General features: G+C 38.4%; 1 long non-coding RNA gene across 1 annotated transcript in view; it reads left to right on the top strand.

Annotated features, from left to right (window-relative positions):
* LOC108400265 (uncharacterized) overlaps positions 1-15,590 on the top strand; it is a 1,191,208-nt gene that overhangs the window by 271,805 nt on the left and 903,813 nt on the right. Inside the window, exon 7 of the long non-coding RNA XR_012130102.1 lies at positions 8,827-8,968. This is a non-coding gene — a long non-coding RNA (uncharacterized lncRNA). The remainder of the gene's footprint in view (positions 1-8,826; positions 8,969-15,590) is intronic.

The raw sequence follows: 15,590 nt of genomic DNA, 5'->3' as shown, positions 1-15,590 counted from the left end.
GCATGAGCAAATACTTCCTAAATGTATCTCCTTGAGCAAGGGAAAGAAAAACAAAAATGAACACATGGGACTACATCAAACTAAAAAGTTTCTGTATGGCAAAGGACACCATCAACACAACAAAAAGGCATCCTACAGTATAAAGAACTCACATGCCTCAACACCCAAAAAGCACATAATCCGATTAAAAAATGGGCAGAGAGTATGAAGAGACGATTCTCCAAAGAAGAAATTCAGACAGCCAACAGACTCATGAAAAGATGCTCCACATCACTAATCATCAGGGAAATGCAAATTAAAACCACAATGAGAAGCATGCACTTGGGGGCGAAGCCAAGATGGTCGTGTCAGTAGGACAGTGGGAATCTCCTCCCAAAAACATATATATTTTTGAAGATACAACTAATTCTAAAAGAGAGACCAGAAGACACAGGACAACAGCCAGACTACATCCACACTGCGAGAACCCAGCGCCTGGTGAAAGGGGTAAGATATAAGCCGTAGCCTGGCAGGACCTGAGGCCCCACACCCCAGCTCCCGGCGGGAGGAGAGGAGTCGGAGCAGGGAGGGAGAGGGAGTCCAGGACTGCTAAACACCCAGCCCCAGCCATCCGCACCAGAGCACACACACAGTATATGCATGGGGTCCTGGATACTAGGGAAACAGGACAGTAATACCTGTGAGCAGTTCCCAAAGTCGGCGCCCTGGGACAAAGAAAACTGAGTGCTTTTTGAAAGTCTTAAAGGGACAGGGACCCCACAGCTGGACCGAAGCATCCTGGGTCACAGTCCAGCAGCTGGAAATTCCAGGAAACTCCGGGTACACTAACCCCCTGGGCAACAGCTCTGAGACCCCTCACAGAGGTAAACAGCCAAACAGACCTCCATCCATTACCCCTCTGGGGCCCCGCCATAGCAGAGCTGCAGCCTGACGCTGGCCACGCCCATAGCAAGGGCTCTTCCTCCATACTGGCTGGGCAAGATACAAAGACCCAGTTTACACACAATTGCCCAACACAAGCCACTAGGGGTCGCAGTTGTCCCAGTAAAGAAAGGCCAGGAACAAGTGGAAAGTCTTGGCTCTCCCAGCTGACAGACGAGTCAATAGCTCACCATTGCACTTATCAACATGGAAAGGCAAAAAAATTTGATCCACTCAAGACTAACCCAGACAGCTTCGACATCTACTACATCTTCCCCTGAGAAGAAACCTGGAGAGATAGATTAAACCAGTCTTCCTGAAAAAGAATTCAAGACAAAAGTCATAACCATGCTGATGGACTTGCAAAGAAATATGCAAGAACTAAGGAGGGAGAATACAGAAATAAAACAAGCTCTGAAAGGACTTCAAAGCAGAATGGACGAGATGCAAGAGACCATTAATGGACTAGAAAACAGAGAACAGGAATGCTGAGAGGCTGATGCAGAGAGAGATAAAAGGATCTCCAGGAATGAAAGAATTTTAAGAGAATTGTGTGACCAATTGAAATGGAACAATATCCACATTATAGGGTACCAGAAGAAGAAGAGAGAGAAAAAAGGATAGAAAGTGTCTTTGAAGAAATAATTGCTGAAAACTTCCCCAAACTAGGGGAGGAAATGGCCTCTCAGACCACAGAGGTACACAGAACTCCCATGACAAGGGATCCAAGGAGGGCAACACCAAGACACATAATAATTAAAATGGCAAAGATCAAAGACAAGGACAAAGTATTAAAGGCAGCCAGAGAGAAAAAAAGGTTACCTACAAAGGAAAACCCATCAGGCTGACATCAGACTTTTCAACAGAAACCGTACAGGCCAGAAGAGAATGGCATGATATACTTAATGAATGAAACAGAAGGACCTCGAACCAAGAATACTGTGTCCAGCACGATTATCATTTAAATATGAAGGAGGGACTAAACAATTCCCAGACAAGCAAAAGTTGAGGGGATTTGCCTCCCACAAACCACCTCTACAGGGCATCGTACAGGGACTGCTCTAGATGGGAGCACTACTAAAAAGAGCACAGAACAAAACACCCAACATATGAAGAAGGGAGGAGGAGGAATAAGAAGGGAGAGAAAGAATCACCAGACCATGTTTATAATAGCTCAGTAAGCGAGCTAAGTTAGTAAGATAGTGAAGAAGCTAACCTTGAACCTTTGGTAACCACAAACTTAAAGCCTGCAATGGCAATAGTACATACCTTTCAATAATCACCCTAAATGTAAATGGACTGAAGGCACCAATCAAAAGACACAGAGTAATAGAATGGATAAAAAAGCAAGACCCATCCATATGCTGCTTACAAGAGACTCACCTCAAACCCAAAGACATGCACAGACTTAAAGTCAAGGGATGGAAAAAGATATTTCATGCAAACAACAGAGAGAAAAAAGCAGGTGTTGCAATACTAGTATCAGACAAAATAGACTTCAAAATAAAGGAAGTAACAAAAGATAAAGAAGGATAGAACATAATGATAAAGGGCTCAGTCCAACAAGAGGATATAACCACCATAAACATATATGCACCCAATACAGGAGCACCAACATATGTGAAACAAATACTAACAGAATTAAAGGAGGAAATAGAATGCAATGCATTCATTTTGGGAGACTTCAATACACCACTCGCTCCAAAGGACAGATCCACCAGACAGAAAATAAGTAAGGACACAGAGGCATTGAACAACACACTAGAACAGATGGACCTCATAGACATCTATAGAATACTACATCCAAGAGCAGCAGGATACACATTCTTCTCAAGTGCACATGGAACATTCTCCAGAATAGACCACATACTAGGCCACAAAAAGAGCCTCAGTAAATTCCAAAAGATTGAAATCCTACCAACCAACTTTTCAGACCAAAAAGGCATAAAACTAGAAATAAATTGTACAAAGAAAGCAAAAAGGCTCACAAACACATGGAGGCTTAACAACATGCTCCTAAATAATCAATGGATCAATGACCAAATCAAAATGGAAACTCAGGAATATATGGAAAGAAACAACAACAACAACACAAATCCCCGTCTACTGTGGGACACAGCAACAGCAGTCTTAAGAGGAAAGTATATAGCAATCCAGGCATATTTAAAGAAGGAAGAACAATCCCAAATAAATGGTCTAATGTCACAATTATCGAAATTGGAAAAAGAAGAACAAATGAGGCTTAAGGTCAGCAGAAGGAGGGACATAATAAAGATCAGAGAAGAAATAAATAAAGTTGAGAAGAATAAAACAATAGCAAAAATCAATGAAACCAAGAGCTGGTTCTTCGAGAAAATAAACAAAATAGATAATTCTCTAGCCAGACTTATTAAGAGGGAAAGACAGTCAACACACATCAACAGAATCAGAAACGAGAAAGGAAAAATCATGACGGACCCCGCAGAAATACAAAGAATTATTAGAGAGTACTATGAAAACTATATGCTAACAAGCTGGGAAATCTAGGAGAAATGGACAATTTTCTAGAAAAATACAACCTTCCAAGACTGACCCAGAAAGAAACAGAAAATCTAAGCAGACCAATTACCAGCAACGAAATTGAAGCAGTAATCAAAAAACTACCAAAGAACAAAACCCCCGGGCCAGATGAATTTACCTCGGAATTTTATCAGACATACAGAGAAGACATATACCCATTCTCCTTAAAGTTTTCCAAAAAATAGAAGAGGAGGGGATACTCCCAAACTCATTCTATGAAGCCAACATCACCCTAAAACCAAAACCAGGCAAAGACCCTACCAAAAAGAAAACTACAGATCAATATCCCTGATGAACGTAGATGGAAAAATATTCAACAAAATATTAGCAAACCGAATTCAAAAATACATCAAAAGGATCATACACCATGACAAAGTGGGATTCATCCCAGGGACGCAAGGATGGTACAACATTCGAAAATCCATCAACATCATCCACCACATCAACAAAAAGAAAGACAAAAACCACATGATCATCTCCATCGATGTTGAAAAATTATTCAATAAAATTCAGCATCCATTCATGATAAAATCTCTCAACAAATTGTCTATAGAGGGCAAGTACCTCAACATAGTGAAGGCCATAAATGATTAACCCACAGCTAACATCATATTGAACAGGAAGAGGCTGAAAGCTTTTCCTCTGCAATCGGGAACAAGACAGGGATGCCCACTCTCCCCACTGTTATTCAACATAGTACTGGAGGTCCTGGCCACAGCAATTAGACAAAACAAAGAAATACAAGGAATCCAGATTGGTAAAGAAGAAGTTAAACTGTCACTATTTGCAGATGACATGATACTGAACATAAAAATATCTTAAGACTCCACTCCGAAACTACTAGAGCTAATATCGGAATTCAGCAAAATTGCAGGATACAAAATTAACACACAGAAATCTGTGGCTTTCCTATACACTAACAATAAGCTAATAGAAAGAGAAATCAGGAAGACAATTCCATTCACAATAGCATCAAAAAGAATGAAGTACCTAGGAATAAACCTAACCAAGGAAGTGAAAGACCTATACCGTGAAAACTATAAGACACTGAAGAGAAATTAAAGAGGTCACTAACAAATGGAAACTCATCCCATGCTCCTGGCTAGGAAGAATTAATATCGTCAAAATGGCCATCCTGCCCAAAGCAACATACGGATTCGATGCAATCCCTATCAAACTACCAACTGCATTCTTCAATTAACTGGAACAAATAGTTCAAAAATTCATATGGAAACACCAAAGACCCGAATAGCTAAAGCAATCCTGAGAAGGAAGAATAAAGTGGGGGGATCTCACTCCCCAACTTCAACCTCTACTACAAAGCCACAGCAATCAAGACAGTTTGACACTGGCACAAGAACAGAGCCACAGACCAATGGAACAGAATGAGACTCCAAACATTAACCCAAACATATATGGTCAACCAATATTTGATAAAGGGGCCATGGACATATAATGGGGAAATGACAGTCTCTTCAACAGATGGTGCTGGCAAAACTGGACAGCTACATTTAAGAGAATGAAACTGGATTACTGTCTAACCCCATATAGAAATGTAAATTCTAAATGGATCAAAGACTTGAATGTAAGTCATGAAACCATAAAACTCTTAGAAAAAAACATAGGAAAAATCTCTTGGACATAAACATGAGTGACCTCTTCTTGAACATATTTCCCCGGGCAAGGGAAACAAACACAAAAATGAATAAATGGCACTATATCAAGCTGAAAAGCTTCTGTATAGCAAAGGACACCATCAATTGAAGAAAAAGGTATCCTACAGTATGGGAGAATATATTCGTAAATGACAGATCCAATAAAGGGTTGACATCCAAAATATATAAAGAGCTCACACACCTCAACAAACAATAAGCAAATAATCCAATTAAAAAATGGGCAGAGGAGCTGAATAGACAGTTCTCCAAAGAAGAAATTCAGATGGCCAACAGACACGTGAAAAGATGCTTCACATCGCTTGTCATCAGAGAAATGCAAATTAAAACCACAATGAGATATCACCTCACACCAGTGAGGATGGCTACCATCCAAAAGACAAACAACAACAAATGTTGGCGAGGTTGTGGAGAAAGGGAACCCTCCTACACTGCTGGTGGGAATGTAAATTAGTTCAACCATTGTGGAAAGCAGTATGAATGTTCCTCAAAATGCTCAAAATAGAAATACCATTTGACCCAGGAATTCCACTTCTAGGAATTTACCCCAAGAATGCAGCACTCCAGTTTGAAAAAGACAGATGCACCCCTATGTTTATCGCAGCACTATTTACAATAGCCAAGAAATGGAAGCAACCTAAGTGTCCATCAGTAGAGGAATGGATAAAGAAGATGCGGTACACATACACAATGGAATATTACTCAGCGATAAGAAGAAAACAAATCCTACCATTCGCAACAACATGGATGGAGCTAGAGGGTATTATGCTCACTGAAATAAGCCAGGCAGAGGAAGACAAGTACCAAATGATTTCACTCATATGTGGAGTATAAGAACAAAAGAAAACTGAAGGAACAAAAGAGCAGCAGAAGCACAGAGCCCAAAAATGGACTAATAGTTACCAAAGGGAAAGGGACTGGGGAGGATGGGTGGGAAGGGAGGGATAAGGGTGGGGAAAAAGAAAGGGGGCATTACGATTAACATGTATAGTGTGTGGGGAGGGCACGGGTAGGGCTGTGCAACACAGAGAAGACAAGTAGTGATTTTACAGCATCTTACTATGTTGATGGACAGTGACTGTGAACCAGAAGGACTTGGTGAAGGGGGGAGCCTAGTAAACATAATGTTCTTCATGTAATTGTAGATTAATGATACCAAAATAAAATAAAAAAAACCACAATGAGGTATCACCTCACATCAGTAAGGATGGCCAGCATCATTAAGACTAAGAACAACAAATGCTGGCGAGGATGTGGAGAAAGGGGAACCCTCCTACACTGCTTGTGGGAATGTAAGCTATTTCAACCTTTGTGGAAAGCAATATGGAGGTTCCTCAAGAAACTAAAAATATAAATACCATTTAACTTGGGAATCCCACTCCTTGGAATTTACCCCAATAATACAACTTCTCAGAGTCAAAAAGACATATGCATCCCTATGTTTATCGCAGCACTATTTACAATAGCCAAGATATGGAAGCAACATAAGTGTCCATCAGTAGATGAATGGATGAAGAAAATGTGGTACATACATACAATGAAATACTATTCAGCCATAAGAAAGAAGCAAATCTTACCATTTGCAGCAACATGGATGGAGCTGCAGGATATTATGTTCAATGAAATAAGCCAGGCAGAGAAAGAAAAGTACCAAATGATTTCCCTCATATGTGGAGAATAACAACGAAGCAAAACTGAAAGACCAACATAGCAGCAAAATCACAGACTCCAAGAAGGGACTAGTATTTACTTGGTGTGAGAGGGCTGGTCGGGAGGGAGGGAGATGGGAAGTGAGGGATATTATGTTTAGTACACATGGTGTGGTGGGTCATGGGAAAAACAGTGTAGCAGAGAGAAGGCAAACAGTGAATGTGTGGCATCTTACTACAACGATGGGCAGTGACTGCTTTGGGGTATGTGTAGGGACTTGATACATGGGTAAATGTAGTAGCCACATTGTTTTTTCATGTGAAACCTTCATAAGAGTGTGTATCAATAATATATTAATAAAAAATTTTAAAAAAGTGAATTGTGTAGACTGGCAAATGTGTGGGTGAATATCAGACATTTTTCTTCATTTTAAAATCTCTTTTAATAAGAAATTAATGGCTTTAATACAAACTTCCAGTTATAAAATAGTCACGGGTATGCAATACACAGCATGGTGATTATAGTTAATAATATGGTGTTGCATTTTTGAAAGTTACTAAGAGAATAGATATTAAAAATTCTCATCACAAGAAAAATATTTGTAACTATGTATGGTGATGGATGTTGACTACACTTATTGTGGTGATCATTTTATAATGTATAGTAATATCGAATTGTTACATTATGCACCTGAAACTAATACAGTATGTCAGTTATGCTTGAGTTAAAAAATAACAGTTGCTTTATAACATATGTAGGAGTAATATGTATGGCAATAGTATCAAAAAGAATTTGACCAGGGCTAAATAGATATATATTGTGTGATGTTCTTACTCTATAAATGAGGTGCTATATCACTATTAGGTGACTGGTAAGTTAAAACCATATCTTATGAACCCTAGTGGAATCACCAAAATATTATATAACTAAGAGGTTTCACTAATAAGTCAAGAGTGGAGAGCATTTAATCTAAATGAAGGCAAGGAAATTGAAAAAAGTAGCAAACAGCACATTGGACAAATAGAAAATAAGATCATAGATTATTCTCAACCATGCTGATATTGTATTAAGTGTAAATGACCCATTCTGTTGCCTACCTATTAATTCACAGCAGCCAGATTCCTTTATACATTATTGCAAAATGATTTTCTTTTCTCTTTGTGTTCCAGTTTTAACCATGTAATACCCTGGTAGTAAGGATGCCTCTTATTGATAGAGTAAGAGTCACATAAAATAAGAGTGAAAAAGAAAAAAAGAACAAATTTATGTATATTACTTAATGGAAGTAAATCAATGAAAGGAGGTGTAGCACAGAGGGTAACTTAGAAATACTTTATAAAGTCTAAGTCCCAGCATAAGTATCACTTGACTGAGTTGCTTCCTTGCCTAACATGATAACAATTTACCACCTCCAAGTATGTCCAAAAACTCCCCAGGTTTTTCTGTCTTCTAGTTCAGCAACAATTGACCCCACAATTATGAAAAATGATTTTCATTTTTCTTTTACTCTTGCTCAGTTTAAGGAATGTTGCCAAAGTCTGCCTTACTGTGCCAGAACTGACCTTCCCAGGATTATTGATTACGGGAGCATGCTATGTTCTGGAGAAACCCATCCCAAGCTCTTTCAATTATCTTTTACTGTGTAACAAACTAACACTAAACCTAATGGCATACAACAACAGCAATGTATTATTTCTTGTAATTATGTGTCTGGGTGGCCTTTCTGCTTGTTATGACTGGGCTCGTGGAAATGACTTTTTCAGTTGGATGCTGCACTTAGTTGGGACAACTGAGATGGCTAGCAACTCTTTTCATGTGGTGTTTCTTCAATAAAGAAAGGTAGACTAGGCTTCTTTTTTGCGAGGACCACCACTGTCAATGTCACTATGGGGCTACAACAGTGTGTGGATATTGGGAGGTGTCAGTTATTGGACTATTGGACTATTAGTGTAGCCATCTATCACAGAATATCTCCTCAGCACAGATGAAGGAAATAATCTTTCTTTGGCCTTCTCCATCATAGCTCTGAATTTTCTGCAAATAAATTTGAAAGAAGAAAACCCACCACTCTTTAAGAACACCAACTAATAGATGTCTAAATATATACTTGAGAAAAACTTCTATGTTAGGAGACATAATCTCCTGGATTTCTCCTCTGCCCAATGGTAAGCTTTTGAAATTTCATAGACATTATTTTAATCCTTTAGATCTACATTCTTTAGAAACTCTCCATTCCAGAAGAGTGTATTTACTGTATATTTGTGAACCTAATAGTACTGGGTATGTCTTTCATCACACCTAAAGGGAAAATCTTTCTCTGGGGTAAATTCCAATCTATCACTGTTTAAATAGCAGGAAAGTTACCTGTAAGTTTTAAATAGCTGGTATTATTATTTATCCCCCAAAAAAGTTATAAAAAAAAAGAACACCTAAGACCTATTATTATTATTATTATTTTTCTTAAAAGGGTAAAATGTGTTTTTAGTTTTTGGACTTTTTGTTTTACTGAACAGAGTATTTTTCTTTTATTTTAAAATAAAGAAATCTATATTCAGGAGTTAGGTATGAGATCAACATATGTAATGATTTTGTTATTGAGTTATCATTGATATACATCCTTATGAATATTTCACATGAAAAATAATGTGGTTACTATATTCACCCATATTATCAAGTCCTGCCCATACCCACTGAAGTCAGTATTCCATCAGTGTAGTAAGATGCCACAGAGTCACTACTTGTCTTCTCTGTACTATACTGTCTTCCATGTTATCACCCACCCCCGCATCATCATGTGGACTAATCATAATACTCCTCAAAACCCTCTCCCTCCATCCCACCCACCTTCCTCCACCCTACCCCTTTGGTAACCCCTTGTCCCTTCTTGGAGTCTGTGAGTCTACTGCTGTTTAATTCCTTCAGTTTTGCTTTGTTGTTATGCTCCACAAATGAGGGAAATCATTTGGTACTTTTCTTTCTCCGCCTGGCTTATTTCACTGAGCATAATATCCTGCAGCTCCATCTATGTTGTTGCAAATGGTAGGATTTGTTTCTTTCTTATGGCTGAATAGTATTCCATTGTGCATATGTACCACCTAATCTTTATCCATTAATCTAATGATGGACACTTAGGTTGTTTCCATATCTTGGCTACTGTAAATAGTGCTGCAATAAATATAGGGCTTCATATGTCTTTTTGAATCTGAGAACTTGTATTCTTTGGGTAAATTCCTAGGGGTGGAATTCCTGGGTCAAATAGTATTTCAATTTTTAGTTTTTTGAGGAACCTCCATATTGCTTTCCACAAAGGTTGAACTAATTTCATTCCGATCAGCAGTGTAAAATGCATCCTCACCAGCATTTGCTGTTGCTAGTCTTTTCAATGCTGGCGATCCTAACTGGTGTGAGGTGATATCTTATTGTGGTTTTAATTTGCATTTCCCTGATAATTAGCAAAGTGCAGCACCTTTTCATGTGCCTGTTGGCTATCTGAATTTCTTCTTTAGAGAAGTCTGTTCATATCCTCTACCCACTTTTAAATAGGGTTATTTATTTTTGGTTGTTGGGGCATGTGAGTTCTTTATACATTTTGGGTGTTAACCCCTTGTTGAATATGTCATTTACAAATATATTCTCCCATACCATAGGATGCCTTTTTGTTGTGTTGATGGTGTCCTTTGCTGTACAGAAGCTTTTTAGTTTGATGTGGTCCCACTTGTTCATTTTTGTTTTTGTTTCCCTTGCCTGAAGAGATGTGTTCAGGAAAAAGATGCTCATGTTTATACTAAAGAGATTTTTGCCTATGTTGTCTTGTAAGAGTTTTATGGTTTCATGACTTATATTTAGGTCTTTGATCAATTTCGAGTTTACTTTTGTGTATGGAGTTAGACAATAATTCAGTTTCATTTTCTTGCATGTAGCTGTTCAGTTTTGCCAACACCAATTGTTGAAGAGGCAGTAATTTCCCCATTGTATGTCCACGGCTCCTTGACCATATATGGTTGGGTTTATATCTGGGCTCTCTATTCTGTTCTATTGATCTGTTGGTCTATTCTTGTGTCTGCACCAAACTGTATTGATTACTTTGACTTTGTAGTAGAGCTTGAAGTTGGGGAGCATAATGCCCCCAGCTTTATTCTTCTTTCTCAGGATTTTTTTGGCTATTCATGGTCTTTTGTGGTTCAATATGAATTTGAGAACTATTTGCTATAGTTCGTTGAAGAATGCTATTGGTATTTTGATAGGGATTGCATCGAATCTATAGATTACTTTAGGCAGGATGGCCATATTGACAGTTTTAATTCTTCCTGTCTGTGAGCATGGAATGTATTTCCATTTTTTGGTATTTTCTTTAGTTTCTCTCATGAGTATCTTGTAGTTATCAGGGTATAGGTATTTTAGATCCTTGAGTAGTTTATTTCTAGGTATTTTATTCTTTTTGCTGCAATCGTAAATGGAATTGTTTTCTTGATCTCTCTGCTAGTTCATTGTTAGTACATAGGAATGCAACATATTTTTGTGTATTAATTTTTTATCCTGTGATTTGTTGAATTCAGTTATTTGTTCTTGTGGTTTTGAAGTAGATTATTTAGGATTTTTTATGTACAATGTCATGTCATCTGCAAACAGTGACAGTTAACTTTTTTCTTACCAATCTGGATGCCTTTTATTTCTTTGTGTTGTCTGATTGCCATGGCTAGGATCTCCAGACCTATGTTGGATAGAAGTGAGGAGAGTGGGCATACTTGTCTTGTTCCCGATCTTAAAGGAAAAGCTTTCAGCTTCTCGCTAGTAAGTATGATGCTGGCTGTGGGTTTCTCACATATGGCCTTTATTATATTGAGGTACTTGCCCTCTATACCCATTTTGTTGAGAATTTTTATCATGAATGGGATGGTGAATTTTGTCAAATGCTTTTTCAGCATCTATGGAGATGATCATGTGGTTTTTGTCCTTTTTGTTTATGTGGTGAATGATATTGATGGATTTTCAAATGTTGTACCATCCTTGCATCCCTGGAATAAATCCTACTTGATCATGATGGATGATCTTTTTAATGTATTTTTGAATTCGGTTTGCTAATATTTTGCCTGGTTTTGGTATTAGAGTGATGCTGGCCTCATAGAATGAGTTTGGAAGTATTCCCTCTTCTTCTACTCTTTGGAAAACCTTAAGGAAGATGGGTATTACACCTTCACTTAATGTTTCATAAAATTCAGCAGTGAAGCCATTTGATCTAGTGTTTTTGTTCTTAGGTAGTTTTTTGATTACCAATTCAATTTCGTTTGTAATTAGTCTGTTTAGATTTTCTGTTTCTTCCTTGGCTAGCCTTGGAAGGCTGTATTTTTCTAGAAAGTTGTCCATTTCTTCTGGTTTATCCAATTTTTTAGCATATAGTTTTTCATAGTATTCTGTAATAATTCTTTCTATTTCTGTGGTGCCCATCATGATTTTTCCTTTCTCATTTCTGATTCTTTTTATGTGTGTAGACTCTCCTTTTCTCTTGATAAGTCTGGCTAAGGGTCTGTCTATTTTGCTTCTTTTCTTGAAGAACCTGCTTCTGCTTTCATTTATTCTTTCTATTGCTTTATTCTTCTGAATTTTATTTATTTATGCTCTAATCTGTATTGTGTCCCTTTTCCTACTGACTTTGGGCCTCATTTGTTCTTCTTTTTCTAGTTTCATTAATTGTGAGTTTAGACTGCTCATATGGGATTGTTCTTCTTTCCTGAGGTAGACCTGTATTTGCAATATACTTCCCTCTTAGCACAGCATTTGCTGCATCCTGCAGATTATGTGACATTGAGTTATTGTTGTCATTTCTTTTCATATACCGCTTGAACTCTGTTTTCATTTTGTCATTAATCCATTGATTATTTGTCATTATTGTTAAGCCTCCATGTGTTTGTGGGTTTTTTGTTTTCTTTGTGTAATTTATTTCTAGTTTCATACCTTTGTGGACTGAGAAGCTGGTTGGTACAATTTCAATCCTTCTGAATTTACTGAGGGTCTTTTTATGGCCTAGTGTGTGATCTATTCTTGAAAATGTTCCATGTGCACTTGAGAAGAATGCGTATCGTTCTGCTTTTGGCTGGAGTTGTCTGTACATGTCTGTTAAGTCCATCTTTTCTAATGTGTTGTTCAGTGCCTCTTTCTCCTTACTTATTTTCTGTCTGGTTGATCCGTCCTTGGAGTGACTGGTGTGTTGAAGTCTCCTAAAATTAATGCATTGAATTCTTTTTCCCCCTTTAATTCTGTTAGTATTTGTTGCACATATGTAGATGCTCCTGTTTTTGGTGCATAGATGATCATAATGGTTATATCCTCTTGCTAGACAGACCCCTTTATCATTATGTAATATCCTTCTTTTTCACTTGTTACTTTGGTTTGAAGTCTGTTTTGTATGATACAAGTACTGCAACTCCTGCTTTTTTTCCCTATTGGTTGCATGAAATATCTTTTCCCATCCTTTCACTTTTAGTCTGTGCATGTCATTGGGTTTGAAGTGAGTTTCTTGTAGGCTGCATATAGATGGGTCTTGTTTTTTCATCCATTCAGTGACTTTATCTTTTGATTGGTGCATTTATATTTAGGGTCATTATCAATAGGTATGTACTTATTGCCATTGCAGGCTTTAGATTTTTGGTTACCAAAAGTTCAAGGGTAACTTCCTTACTATCCAACAGTCTAATTTAACTTACTTAGTGTGCTATTACAAATACAATCTAAAGGGTTTTTTTTCCCTCCTTTTCTTCATCTTCCTTTCTTTATATATTAGGTATCATCTTCTGTACTCTTTTTCTATCCTTTTTTATTACCTCTAGTGACAGCTGTTTAACCTTAGGAATACTTCCATCTATAGCAGTCCCTCCAAAATACACTGTAGAGATGACTTTTTCAGAGGTAAATTCTCTCAGCTTTTGCTTATCTGGAAATTGTTTAATTCCTCCTTTAAATTTAAATTATAATTTTGCCAGATAAGGTATTCTTCATTTGAGACCCTTCTGCTTCATTGCATTGAATATGTCATGCCCCTCCCTACTGGCCTGTAAGTTTTCTGCTGAGAATCTGATGATAGTCTGATGGGCTGTCCTTTGTATGTGAACTTTTTTCTCTTTATGGCTGCTTTTAATACTTTGTTCTTATATTGATCTTTTCCATTTTTAGTATTATATGTCTAGGTGTTATCCTCCTTGGTCTCTTATATTGGGAGATCTGTTCACCTCCATGGTCTGAGGGACTATCTCCTTCCCCAGATTGGGGAAGTTTTCAGCAGTTACTTCCTCAAAGACACTTTCTATCCCATTTTCTCTCTCTTCTTCTTCTGGTACCCCTATAATATGAATATTGTTCCATTTGGATTGGTCACACAGTTCTTTTAGTGTTCTTTCATTCCTAGAGATCCTTTTTCTCTCTGTACCTCAGCTTCTTTGTATTCCTCTTCTCTAATTTCTATTTCATTTATCGTCTCCTCCACCATATCTAATCTGATTTTAATACTCTCTCTTTGTGTTCCTCAACTATTGGATCTCTGTCCTAAATTCGTTCCTGTGTTCTTGAATATTTTTCTGTACCTCCATGATCATGTTTATAATTTTTATTTTGAACTCTCTTTCAGGAAGATTTATTAGTTCAGTCTCACTTAACCCATTTTCTGGTGTTGAGAGTTTGCTTTGAACCAGGTTCCTTTGACATTTCATATTTGTATGTAGCACCCTATAGTTCCCAGAAGCTCTACACTCTGGAGCTGCTTAGCTCCTGAAGCAATATCGTGGGTCGCAGGAGAGAGGTGCTGGTGCCTGGGAGGAGGAAACAGCTTTTTCCTGTTTCCCTGCTGCTATGCCTGTGTCTGTTGCTAGAACCTATGTGCTGAACACACAGGTGCAAGCATCTATTTTTTGCGTTTGTAGTTTCTGTAGGCAGGGCTTCCCTCTGGCCTGCCTATTGCCAGGGCAGGGACTGCCGTTTTGTGAGCCAGGTGGGGCTGGCAGGGAGGAAGCCTCAGCAGGCTGTGTATCATGGTGGGGAGCTTTGGAGCTGCGTAGCCAGTCAGGGGAATGGACCATCTGAAGATCGGGAAACTTCCCAAGCTGCTGGGCAGAGTGCATCCAGACAATTTTGTTTTCCTGTCCTTTCTCCTGAGCAGTTAGCTCTGTGCAATCCTTGCCCCTGTCTCACTTTTAAGAAGTCTCCCAGATCAGCCAGATATGGTCCCTGTTTTTCACAAGCAGCTGGAATCTCAATCTCTCTAGGTATTCCACCTGTCTTAGCTTTCCAACCTCACTAATCTCCAGACCACAATACAACATAGGTTTGTGCTCCCAGAGTAGATTTCCAGGGCTAGGTATTCAGCAGTCCCAGGCCTCCACTACCTCCTCACTCCATTTCTCTTCCTCCCACCAGTGAGCTGGGTTGGGGAATGGCTTGGATCCTGCTGGGTCATGGCTTTGGTACATTACCCTGTTCCATTAGGTCTGTTCTTTCCTCCAGGTGTATGCCATCTGGCACAGCCTTCTTTCCTGTTGCTCTTTCAAGATTAGTTGTATTAATTATATTTTTGTGTTATATGTGGTTTTCGGAGGAGGTCTCTGTCTCACCTCTAATGCTGCCATCTTTAATCCCATCTTTCCTCTGGCTGCTTTTAATACTCTGTCTTATTCTTGATCTTTGCCATTTTAATTACTATATGTCTTGGTGTTGTGTTTCTTGGGTCCCTTGTGTTGGGAGATCTGCACACCTCTGTGGCCTGAGAAGCTATCTCTTCCCCAGATTAGGGAAGTTTTCTGC

Source organism: Manis javanica, chromosome 1 (genome assembly GCF_040802235.1).
Source record: "Manis javanica isolate MJ-LG chromosome 1, MJ_LKY, whole genome shotgun sequence".
In the NCBI taxonomy this organism is placed as follows: Eukaryota; Metazoa; Chordata; class Mammalia; order Pholidota; family Manidae; genus Manis; species Manis javanica.
This window is presented reverse-complemented; position numbering and strand designations above follow the sequence as displayed.